The sequence below is a fragment of the Chrysemys picta genome, chromosome 1 (assembly GCF_011386835.1).
Source record: "Chrysemys picta bellii isolate R12L10 chromosome 1, ASM1138683v2, whole genome shotgun sequence".
Taxonomy (NCBI): Eukaryota; Metazoa; Chordata; order Testudines; family Emydidae; genus Chrysemys; species Chrysemys picta.
In genome coordinates, this window is record NC_088791.1 from 332,163,077 (window position 1) to 332,175,877 (window position 12,801).

The following is a 12,801-nucleotide window of genomic DNA, read 5'->3' on the forward strand; positions in this document are numbered from 1 at the left end:
CTAGTCTGACCATATTAAGTAACACTTTAATATTGAGAACGTATTAAGAGATACACTTCTACCCCGCTATAACGTGGCCATGGGGAGCCAAAAATCCCTACTGCGTTATAGCTGAAACCCCATTATATTGGGGTAGGGGCGGCAGGGCGCTGGCGGTGATTTAAAGAGCTCCGGGCTCCGGCTGCTGCGGGGAGCCCCAGGCCCTTTAAATCGCCGGCGGAGCCCCGCTGCCACAGCCCCGGGATAGGGGCGGCAGGGCTCCAGCGGTGATTTAAAGGGCCCAGGGCTCCCCGCAGCAGCCGGAGCCCCGGATCCTTTAAAGCGCTGGCGAGCGCCACTGCTACCGTGCTATACACGAACCCGTGTTATATCGGGTCGCGTTATAGGGGTAGAGGTGTACTCTGATTTCCTTTCCCAGACCTGAAGAAGAGCTCTGTGTAGTTTGAAAGCTTGTCCCTTCCACCAACAGCAGTTGGCCAATAAAAGATATTACCTCACCTCCCTTGTCTCTCTCATATCCTGGGAGCAACATGGCTACAACAACACTGCAAACACCATATTCAGTATGTTAAGCAGCAGTCATGGTGTGCCTGCTCCCTAGCCACTGGGGACTGTCTTGTATGACTGTCTGTGATGACTGTCTGTCATCACAGCAGATGTCAGTGTTAAATAGTGGGACCTTGAAATAATGGGGTTGCTTACGCAGTAAGGTGCAGTGGGTGCACTTAAAGAGCCTTCCAGTTAGAAATATTCTACCTGTTTGCAAGAGGAACCCTACTTTTAAATGGGAAATACTGGAAAGGGTGGTAGTCTCTCTCCGACTGGTAGAAACCTTGTGTGTGACCACTGTAGTGCTCAGTGAGATGAAGGGTGGAAAAATCAGGCCTTGATTAGAGAGAAGATCTTGGAGGAGAATGGTGACTTTTAGAGCTGCTTTTGAAGAAAAAATATTTTAAAGCTGTTTCTCCATGGATTCCCTCAGGGTGCCTACGGATGGATAACGGCTTTCGAAACACTTCATGCAGTGCTTTGAACTTGGATGAAACACCACGTGGAAAATGTAACTACTCAGCTACTCTCTTTGCTAATAAAGTCAGAGGGGACATGCCGAGCATTTAGAATGTGCAGTATGAAAAAAGCCCTCCTGTATGATAAGAGAAGGGAGAATGGTCCGGGGGGGTTAAAGGGAACTGGGCAACAGGAGGGTTTAGCTCTGTCATAAAATCTCTGAGCCTGATTCTCCTTTGGTTTGTATCTTGTGAAGTCACTTACCCCTGTGCAAAGTGGGGGAAAGACTCAGTTGTGGAAATCAGGTGTAAATGACTGAATAAGGCACAATGCAGTCAAGAATCAGACCCATGTGCAACTGTGGTCAAACCACTTAATGCCTGTCTCTGTGTGGAGACGTGATATACAGGAGTGCTGTGAGGCTATAATTCCTAGTAGTTGCATTGAGGAGTCTGAGGTAAATGAGAGCAGAGACATAGGCCCCAATGTACCTATTCACATGCCTAACTTTAAGGATCTGATTTCAAGTGGTTTCAGAGTAGCAGCCGTGTTAGTCTGTATCCGCAAAAAGAATAGGAGTACTTGTGGCACCTTAGAGACTAACAAATTTATTAGAGCATAAGCTTTCGTGGACTACAGCCCACTTCTTCGGATGGGTTAGTCATGTGCTTAAAAATTACTTTTTAAAAAGTATCTTGCTGAATTAGGGCCGTAAACAGGATTGGAGCCTTTAATGCGAGGACCATGAGCTTGATATTGATTTGGTAGGCAAGTGTAAGATAGAGAAGGGATTCAAACAGGGGAGTGACATGGTTTGAGAAGCTGGGGAGGGGAAACTGTTTTGGGTTTGTTTTTTTTTTGGCAGCATTTTTTGATAGACCTGGGAAGGGGAGTGTGAGGTAAACAGCAGGGAGAAATTGTAATGAAGTGAGTGCTTATTTCATTGTCGTATCAAGCATTGCCTCCAAACCCTGCCAGCTTATGAAATAGCAGATCTTGGACTATCCTGGTCTTTCCAACTAGCAGAGCCTTTTTTCACTGATTGTAGGAAGTACAGAACTTCAGGCTAGTGTAACTTTCAGTTCCTGGAGTCAGGGCCGGCTCCAGGCACCAGCCGACCAAGCACGTGCTTGGGGCGGCACCTTATAAGGGGCGGCCAATGTTGGAGTGGCGGGGGGCGCTCGCAGTGTTTTTGTTTTTGTTCGGCTGAGCGGCGCTCGAGGGTTTGGTTTTTTTTCAGTGGCGCGGCGCTGGGGGGGGCGGGGGCTTCAGCGGCACTGGGGATGGCGGGGGTTAGGGCGGCCAGGCGCGGCGCTCGGGGGTTTGGGCGGCCCAAACCCCCGCCCCCCCCGGAGCTCTAGTTTTTGGCTTCTTGTTCCTTCCTTTACTGTCACTACCAACACACATCTCACTGATAAATGGCTGATCCCGACGGGGATTATATCTACCTTCATCCAGCAACATAAAACAAATGGGGTCTGAATTAATTAAACCAGATAGACTAAATCTTCAATCACTGTGGATTTTGGGTATATAGAAGATCAGATTTGTTGGGCCTGATTCTGCTCTCACACCAGTTTTATGCTCATTATGGGCAGGGATGAGGGTACTTAGTTGCTTGAGGACAAATTAATAACACACGGATGCAACTCTATTGATTTCATTGTACTTACTCCTGATTTAATCTAGTGTGAGAGAAATCAGATTAAGGCTTCTTATGCTTCTGTTTGAAACTTTGGATAATGTTATATTTAGCCACACTGAACTCATGCGGCCAGAAAAAAAGTGTTTATATTTTTAAAAATTAAAGCTCACATGTTCCCATTCTTGTTAATTTCCTAACCAACATAACCTTTTTGTGTCTTCTAAGTTCTCTTTTCTTCCCAACTCTTGGCATACCATCCTATTTGTTCTGCTGGTTTTTAAATCTGTTTCAGGTGCAAGCAGGTAGAGAACCATCTAAATGTTAGCCAAGTTGCAATTCCAAACACTTTAGCTGTTAAAAAAAAACAGTGCAAGGTGTCAGCTAATATTTACCTTATTCTAAAATGAGCCTTAGCTGATCCAGGTACTGCAATCATTTATTTTACTTCCCCTCCCCAGTTAGTGGTGTCAGAGGTTTTAGAGTTTCTCCATCACGGTTTGCAGATCCTTCTCCTGCTCAGCCTTTTTCATGGGTTTTGACCCTTGCCTCATTCCATTATGTTGCTTTACATTAACTATCACAATTCTGTCCAGGACTTTCTAAATGTGACTCTCTTCCCATCTCCACATTTTTGGGTCATCATGCTATTGTGTGTTCCTTCTTCTCTGTCACTGATCTATAAATTGAACAAAACTGGCCTCCCTTAACACTAAGCATCACTAAACTCCTATAACTTCCTTCCATCCCTAGCCATTGCCACTTGCAACTACCATCTTCTCCAGCTTTTGCTATCTGAGTCAGTCCTTTATGCTGGCAAGTAAATCACCATTGTAGGCAGCATGGTATAATGCAGAAGTGGGCAAACTACAGCCCACGGGCCACATCCGGCCCGCAGGACCCATCCTGCCTGGCTCCTGAGCTCCCGGCTGGGGAGGCTAGCCCCCCAGCCCCTCCCCTGCTATCTCCCTTCCCCCACAGTTATGCCGCCACACGGGCAGCGCTCTGGGCGGCGGAGCTGCGTGCTCCTGCCGAGCAGAGCAGCAGCGTGTCTGGCTCTGGACGGCGCAGCAGCCAGACATGCTGCTTTGCATGCTCTGCTCGGCGTGGTGAGTGGTAAGTGGGCCAGGGCCGGGTGGTTGTATAAGGGGCGGGAGGTTCTGGGGGGCAGTCAGGGGACAGGGAGCAGGGGGCGGTTGAATGGGGTGGAGGTTCTGGGAAGGGGGCGGTCAGGGGATGGGGAACGGCGGGGGGGTTGGATAGGCGGGGGGTCCCAGGGGGCCTGTCAGGGGGCAGGGGTGTGGATGGGATCGGGGCAATCAGGGGACTGGGAGCAGGGGGATTGGATAGGGGGTGAGGCCCCAGGGGGGGTTAGGGGTGGGGGGGTCCCAGGTGGGAGTGGTCAGGGGACAAGGAGCAGGGGGCATTGGATGGGTCGGGGGTTCTGAGGGGGACAGTCAGGGGGCGGGAAGTGGGAGGGGGCGAATAGGGGGCAGGGGCCAGACTGTTTGGGGAGGCACAGCCTTCCCTACCCGGCCCTCCATACAGTTTTGCAACCCCAATGTGGCCCTCAGGCCAAAAAGTTTGCCCACCCCGGTCTAATGGATGGAGCACCATGAACTCCTGAGCTCTAATTCTGGTTCTACCACTGATTTACTGTGTTCCCTTGACCAACTCCCTTAACTTCAATTTGTCTCTCAGGGTAATAATATCTGCCTTCTTCAGAAGGGTAGTGTGCAGGTTGGTTAGTGCTGGCACAGTGCTCTGAATATGTTAAAAGCACCTGACTTAACTGCCTTGTAGGTTTCATTCATTGCATTTAATGCTCATGGCAAATGCTGCATTAATAGCCCTGGTTCATGAAGTCCTCAAAGTAGCCACAGAACATATACAGTTCAAGCGGCAGCAGCAATGCAAGTACCTGCACACCGCCCTGCCATACCTCTGGGGTGAGAGGGTAGTTCATCTTTCTTGTGCCCTCTGCTGAAGCTGCCAACAAGAATGACAGCTGTAATATTTCATAAGCCTGCCATTCCTCAATAGCATTTCACAGACCACATGCATAAAGCACCACTGAAATGCTGTTACTTCTGGGGCTGACTGCGGTCTTCCACCAATCCACAGCATGCTGCCCAGCAACAGGGTGGTGGGGAACCATTATTCAGGGCCTATCAAAAAGAGGAGACAGGCTCTTGGTTTTGAAGGCCTCATTTAGTATCATGTTTGATGTAGACCCCTCTGAACACTAAGCACACTTACATGTAGCATAGATCACCTCCAAATAGCTATTGGATGACAATGACCGAAATGCTCAATGTGGCTCCGCCTCTGAGGATATGATCATAAGAATGGGCCAACTAGTGCTTGCTCTGAAGAGCTTACATCTCTGTGCCGCTAATGGGTCTCCGTCCTCTGGGCACTATCAGAATAGCAGTAAATAATAACAAACTATAAAATACACGGGCTATTGTTTTACTAAATTTTTATCAGACTACTGTTTACAATATGATTCCAAAGAAGTTGTCTAACTTGCTACTGCTTTGTCCTGTTTAGATGAGCAAACGGATCTGCCTCCCTTCTCAGCAACTGGAGGACTCCACTCAGTTTTGGAGGACACCGTGTCACCAGCCTTCAGTGCTACTGTTATCATCATTGTAACTGTTATCCTATCGGGGAGTGCTTATTTGTGTTTCCTGAAATACATCTGCTCTGGATGCTGCAAATCCACACAAGTGGAACCAGTCAGAAGACTGGATCCTAGCAGATCTGAAGAACAAGTGTAACCTAACCTAAACATTCAGCTCATCACCATTTTGATGGGCCCCCTCACGAGATCTCCTGGAGGACAAAGGCATGGACAGCCTGTACCTGGAATTAAGAAGAAATGTCGGAAAGGGAAGGCAGAGGAGATGTGGCTTCCAGGGAATTAGGTCAGCTGCAAGACCTCTGTATAATATCAGAGACTTACCATGCTTTCCCTTCTGTATCTGCCGCTGGTTTATACTGGATAGAGTTAATCTCCTTTGAAGGCCTTATTGATGAATTGTTACTACAGATCACGCATTCCTGTCCACAATGTGTCTTTATCATAGTGCAGGGGGGAGGGATAGCTCAGTTGTTTGAGAATTAGCCTGCTAAACCTAGGGTTCTGACCTCAATCCTTGAGGGGGCCATTTAGGGTTTTGGGGCAAAAATCTGTCTGGGGGTTGGTCCTCCTTTGAGCAGGGGGTTGGGCTAGATGACCGCCTGAGATTCTATGATTTCATTCTTTCCAGTTAAGCTGGTGACATTTGGTTTATTATGGGTACATCTGTTAGCCTCTGTTTGACATTTCTGGAGGGAACCTTGGAACCTTTGGTCCATTGGAGAATATGAAGCCACAAAGTGTTACCCAATCTTCTCTGTTAGTACAGACTCATCAGTATTAGATACCAAAAAAAGTGGAGGATTCTCCATCTCCTGAAGTCTTCAAATCAAGACGGGACACCTTTCTGGAAGATGTGCTTTAGTGAAACAAAAATCATTGGGCTCAGTACAGGAATAACTGAATAAAGTGCTAAAGCATGAGTTATGCAGGAGGTCAGACTGGATGATCTAAAGGACCCTTCTGGCCTTAAAAATCAGTGAATATTCTGATTTCTCTTGATAAGATGTCTCTGAAGTCTGTATGCTACTTTCTCTTGGAGTATACCTCCATTTGAGCTGGAAGGTGTGATTCCCAGCTCATGCAGATGCACCTGCGCTAGCTCCGCTTGAGTTAGCATGCTAAAAATAGCAATATAGCCAGGGTAGCCTGGGTGGTGGCTTGGGCTTGCTGTCTGAGTATGTACCCAGGGAGTGTAGATGGGTATGTACTTGGGTGGCTGGCTTGAGCCACCACTCATGCTACCCTGGCCACACTGCTATTTTCAGCATGCTAGTTCAAGTAGAGCTAGCTCAGATACACCTATGTGAGCTGGGAATCGCCCCTCCTAGCTCAAATGTAAATGTACCCTTTGATGCTGAAGTACTTTACATTTCCACTGTAGTGAAACTGATATGAGGCAGCTAATGGAACTTGTATCCTATTGACCCTTTTGAGGAATTCTCAATGTACAATATTGTCTGACAATGCAAAATTTACTTCCGCATTTATATTTTCTACTTGGTGGACAAGGAACATTAGAATACTCCTGGGGGTGCAGAATTCATATGGTCTGCATATTTCTGTGCTCCCCACACAGAAAAATGCAAAAATAATCTGTGTGTGTGTGGGGGGGAGACACGCGCCTCTTCCCCAGCAGCCCAGGCAGCACATCTGTTCCAGCATGCCTAGAGCAGTCTCAGAGCCACAAATCAATCCAGGGGGAGGGAGCTGGGCATGTGTGCCTGCAGGGGAGATGTTGATCATTGATGGGGGCAGGGCTGGCCAACAAGAGGGAGAGACTCTATCCCTCTTGCTTGCTACTGTGGCTTGCCGGGCGTGGGGATGGGTAGGTCTTTTTATTATGCACAAGAAAGGCTCTGTCCCTGAGGCAGAAATGTAGCAGCCTGCCTGCTAGCTAATTGATCTCATTCTCTGATGCAGAAATGTAGCAGCAGGCCTGCCTGCCCAGTAACATGTCTGTAACTTCTTGAGGATTGAAAAAAACACTCAATTAAATATTAGTATCATGTTACTGAAAATTGTTTGTTTTTAAATTGAAGAATATAGCTTTTGTAAAAAAAAAACACACACACATTTTGTTAATGTTGCTGTTGATGGTTAATTCATCTCATTCCCTGAGGTAGAAATGTATCAGCCTGCCTGCATAGTAACATGGTTAATGTTCCTAGTGTTAGTTAACTGTTCCCATTCTGAGTCAATTCCCCTGGGAGCAAAAAACCTGTAAAAGTTTTAAGGCCCTAGATTGCCTGAGTGATGTAAAGCCTTATAAATGACAGTAAGGGAAGCAGCTAGGAAGATCTATGTGCTTTCTCACTTTTTTCCTGTGCCAAAATGGCACAATGGGGTTAGATTACAGCTCAGGATTTATTTTACTTACCCATTTAAAAAAAGACTTCAAGGGCAAATAAAACATTTACCAAGCAGTCAATAAAATGTCAGGACAATCAGAACCAAGCACTTCCCAAAGTATCTAGCCAGGTCCAGGACAATGATTAGCAAAACTGTATGACTTTCATGTGTGAAAGTTTGAGCTATTTAAAATGACATTCTACATGTTTGTTTGGGTTTTTGGGGGGGGGGGGGGGGAGGTTGGGGTGTGTGTGTCCTGTAATGTAATTTAAATAAAAATCCAGGATTATAGCTGGAATGCAGGGTATTAGTTACCAAGTATTTTTAACATAACTTTCATGTGTTTAGAAAATTCTGAATAGTTATTGTGATTTTTTTCTCTATTGTACTTTAAATAACTTGCCAAAACAATTGAAACTGGTGTGATTATATTGTATTATTTTGACAAATAAAATGTGCAGAATTTTGCAGAATTTTTAATTTTTTGGTGCAGAATCCCCAGAGGAGTAATTAGAAGTGGGAAAAGCACTTCAGATGAGAGAACTAACGTTGAATCTTTCTGAGCTTTGGTTATGTTTTTCTGTGCCTCAGGTTTAGCCAAGAAGAGGAAGCTCAGAACTATCAGTGAAATAGCTCTTTTTGGGATAACCTTGGCGCAGTCAGAACCAGGTCATGCTGAACAACCTTGTTAGGGAGCCTGACCAATTTCCAGGAGATATAGGTGGCTTCTGATAAGCATCCATAAGTTGCTTATTTGAAGTATATCTGCATCAAGCCTCAAACAATGGTCCACTGTTAATTACTGCATCATGTTTTTTGTTGCCAACTAGCATGATATTTCTTTATCCTTCCTGGGGTGGTGCAGTTACAGGAGAATAGTGGCTTTTCCTTTTAAAAACAAAAATACTTCTAGTCTTAATGGTTGTGGAGAAAATCTTGAAAATGTGACTCCAGTGTACTCAAAATGTGAAAATGTGACTCAAGTGTATTCAAAAGACTCAAACAGCAGAAGGAAACTTTAAAAGACCATTTATTAGTTTTTAAAATCTTATGATTGTGGGGGGCCTGATTCATGATTTTTTTGAACAGCGGGGGTATGTCAGTACAATCCTGTATGTCAGACTGTTATTGGACCCCAGCCTGTGTTCCTTGTGCATCCAAAGCTCCCATTTCAACATTAGAATGATATGCAAGGACCAAGCCCAGTGCTATTTTGGGATAGGCCCAAACCAAAACCACAGATCCAAGCACTTCCAAGCTCTGTGGTGCTCCAAATGCTGATCCAGACCCTGAATTTCACACGTTGGACAAACCCCTTTGATTGTTACGCAGTAGTCACCTTTACTTGATTTAGACTTTTCCTGTTCAAGACTGGAATGTCAGCCCTACCGAGCCAGAACTGTGTGTAATGTTATGCTTTATAAAGCTTCACATGCATAGGTAGTGCTATGTGACTGTTTATATTCCTGTTAATTTATTCCAAGGACTGATTTCTATCATGTGAAAGGTTGACCTTTCATAAACTCCTTTACAAAAATCTTGGCTTCTCCTTCCTTGTATAAAATGGGAGGGCATTACATTATCTGTAAAAGATGCCACGATTTCCTGTTTGACAAGGATAATTACTTGTGAATAGCTATCTAGCTGAGTTCCTCAGTCCAAGTGAGCCAAACAAAACCCATAAGCATTGCTAACGCTCTTCTGGGAACTGTTGACTTATTTGTGTTTTGCTTAGATTTTGTTTTCCCTGAGTGTTTGTTTTCCAAACTTACTAATTTTGCTTGATAATTCTAAATAAAGGTCTGAAGACCTCATAACTTTGATGCTTCCTGTTTATTAATTTGACTGTTTCCCTACTGTCTACTTGTATTTTGTTGTCTTTTAATTTGGTTCATTCCTCTAAGCTCTTTGACATTAATTCCGTATGCTGCCAAGACACCTGTTTTCCAGGAGATGAAGGGCCAGTAGTTTGGGTTTCCCAAGTTCCAGGCTTGCACCCTAATTCAACTCCCCACTCTGTCACAGGGGACAAGCGACAGCAGACAAGTCACTTAAGCCTGGAGCCACAAAGGGACTTAGGTGCTGCAATGCCTAACTTTTAGAAAATCACTTGAACAACAAGGGGGTCCACAAAGTCTCAGTTAGGCACCCAGGCTCCCTATACTATGCATGGGGGCAGATAGGCACCTAAGAATGAGATCCACAAAAGCTAGCAAGCTAGACGGTGAGCCACCTAAGCTAGCCAATGGGAGATGCCAACGAGAGGGGCGTGTCCTAAGACCTGCCCCTCTTACCAGGGTAGGCACCTATCTCTGCTTGCAATCCACTGCGAGGAACCCTTCTCCTGGAATTAGATGGCTTAGGTGCCAAAGTGTTTCTTGCAAGAATGAGTTAGGCCCCTGCAGAACCCCACATAAAATTGCCAGAGGAGGTGACCCCTCCCCAACTTTTAGCCTGGGGGTTAGAGCACTCACCTGGGATGTGGGAGACTCAGGTTCAATTCCCCCCTCGGTCTGATGGGGAGGGGGAGAGAATATGAACATGGGGTCCCATAGCTCAGCTCTTCCCACTGAGCTTGGGATATGCACATGTGGGGTTCTCAATATCTCCTGTTGAAGGTCTCTAACTACTAGGCTACAGAGTCATGGAACCATAGGGTTAGAAGGGACCGCAAGGGTCATCTAGGTCCATAGGTTCTGAAACTGGGGAATGGGGCCCTTGGGGGTGTGTGCAGAATGTGTTCTGGGAGGGCATGAGAAGCTTTAGGGAAAAAACCTTACTGCGCACATTTTACCCACAGCAATGAATAACTAGCAAAGCTGCTTCCTCCAGACATATCAGGGCCTCAGATGGTGCTGTGCATTTGACTCCAGAGGGCGCTGTGAATTTTGATGGATTTGTTAAGCTTGCAAAGCATTATGCCAAGTTGTTGCCATCTGTACATTAATCCATTTGCTACAACGCGTTGTGCACATGTCATTGTGAGCATCAACCACAATCAGTTTTGCTTTTGGTCTTATTACAATGGATCGTTGGCTCTGTTTGAATCACTGTTTTTAATATGTAGTGAAAGTTGCATGTTTTTTTTATTGGTATATGTACTTGTGTGGCGGGAGGGGGGTAACGTACTACAGACACAAGGAAGGGGGCGCGATCGAACAAGGTTGAGAACCACTGATCTAGTCTAACCTGCTGCCAAGATGCAGGATTAGTTGTGTCTAAACCGTCCAAGCCTCCTTTTGAAAACCTCCAGTGAAGGAGATTCTATGACTTCCCTAGGCAGTCTGTTCCATTGTCCTACTGTTCTTACAGTTAGGGAGTTTTTCCTGCGATTTAATCTAAACCTCCTATGCTGCCCCATTTCCCCTTGTCCTGCCCTCTGTGGCAAGCAAGAACAATTTTTCTCCATCTATTTAATGCAGACTTTCAAGTATTTGAAGACCGCTATCACGTTCCCACTTAATCTCCTGTTTTCAAAACTAAACATACCCAGTTCCTTCAGCCTTAGCTCATATGGCTTGCATTCCATCCCTTTGATCATCTTTGTCGCTCACCTCTGGATTCAGTCATTCTCTCTCTCTCTCCCCCCCCCTCCAAGACTATTTAACTTAATTGTTAGGAGAATACCATTTTTTCCAACCTCCCTGCCACTTCAAGCCCCCATCAGTGAAGTGATTAACTTCTTTCAATTGTGGCTTTTCTTATAGATATGTCATAGGATCCAGAAAACTTAGTCTATTAGGCCCTGCTATTTCAGGATTGATCATACTTTATTAATACTTTGTTTTGTCTAATTTTAAATAGCCTGTGGACTTCGATGAGGTATTACTTTGGCTTAGAAAATAAATTAAGCTTTTTTCTTATTATTTGGGACAAAAAAATACACGTTAACTCTGAATTAAGGGAGTTAATCTTGCATAAAGATTTGAACTTACGCCCTTCTGTGCCAAATTCAGCTACCTTAGGCCCCACTCCAGCAAAACATTTAAGCAACTGCGTACCTTTAAGCAAGTGAGTCTGGCGGCATTTCGGTTATGTACATGCTTAAATGCTTTGCTGGATTGGGATCTTAGGGGAAAATTTTCAGAAGTCCTAAAAGCAGCCACCAGAGGGGGTCCTATGAATGTAACAAAAACAGACTCATGCTGGGACAGAAATTTAAACATTTAAAAAATAAAGTCTCCAGCGAGAGCAGAGATTGTTCATAGTACATACAAGTCCTCGTACCTCTCATATGAGGGTTGAGTCTGCAAGAAGATGAGCACTCTGGCCCTAATCCAGCACAACACTTAAGCACCCGTGTAGCTTTAAATGAGTAAAAAGTTCTACTGAAGCTAAGTCAATGACATTGCCCATCTGTAGAAAGTTAAGCATGTGTTTTGTTGGAGGGGCCCGAGTGCTCAGTACTCAGCAGGATCAAACCTCATCTGAGGAGAAACGAGGAGTGAATGTACTTCTTGGCTTTTTATGTGCTCCCTCACAAGCACGCCTCCTAAAACTAACGTTGAGCAGGAACCACAATGGCCTTCAGATTTTGGTCCATAATGGAATCCATGGAAACAAACCCAGTGTGATGCCTTTCCTTCTGGGTTAGAGCTGAACCCAGGAGGCGGGTGTATGTGTGTGCGCTCCCTTTGTGTTCTCATGAGATTTCTGTCATTTTGAGTCTGTCTGACAAGAAATAATGAAATTATTATACCTTCAGCTCCAAAGCATGGGATCAAGGCTCTCATTCACCCTGGATTCCAGACCCACTTCCCACCAAATCCAGATCAAACTATCATCCTCCTAGCCTGACTCTTGCTAAAGCCATTTGTGGCTTCCTGCAACAGAGCGAGTACCAAATAGCTCTTCATTTAAAAAAAAAAAAAGGTGTGTGTGTGTGTGTGTGTTGGGGGGGGGGGGGGGGCGTAAATCTTAGTGCTTGGAGTCATCATGGAAATACCCTAGTTTAAAAATATCAGCACCATACACTGGCCTTAAAAAATATCATTTGCAAGGAATCTCAGTGCCTTGAGCCTTTGTTAAGAGGGAGTTTAATAGAAGAAGAAGAAAAAAAGACCATGGGTTTTGCCCTCCTGGGGCCCTAGATCCAAATCCTCGTTTAGGTCACACGTGCTAAGGAGCATGAGAGTCTGTGCTAATCCCTTTTATG

General features: G+C 45.3%; 1 long non-coding RNA gene across 1 annotated transcript in view; it reads left to right on the forward strand.

Moving 5' to 3' along the window:
• LOC135980938 (uncharacterized) overlaps positions 1–9,467 on the forward strand; it is a 44,299-nt gene extending 34,832 nt beyond the window's left edge. Inside the window, exon 2 of the long non-coding RNA XR_010597905.1 lies at positions 5,204–9,467. This is a non-coding gene — a long non-coding RNA (uncharacterized LOC135980938). The remainder of the gene's footprint in view (positions 1–5,203) is intronic.
• The last annotated feature ends 3,334 nt before the right edge of the window (positions 9,468–12,801 follow it).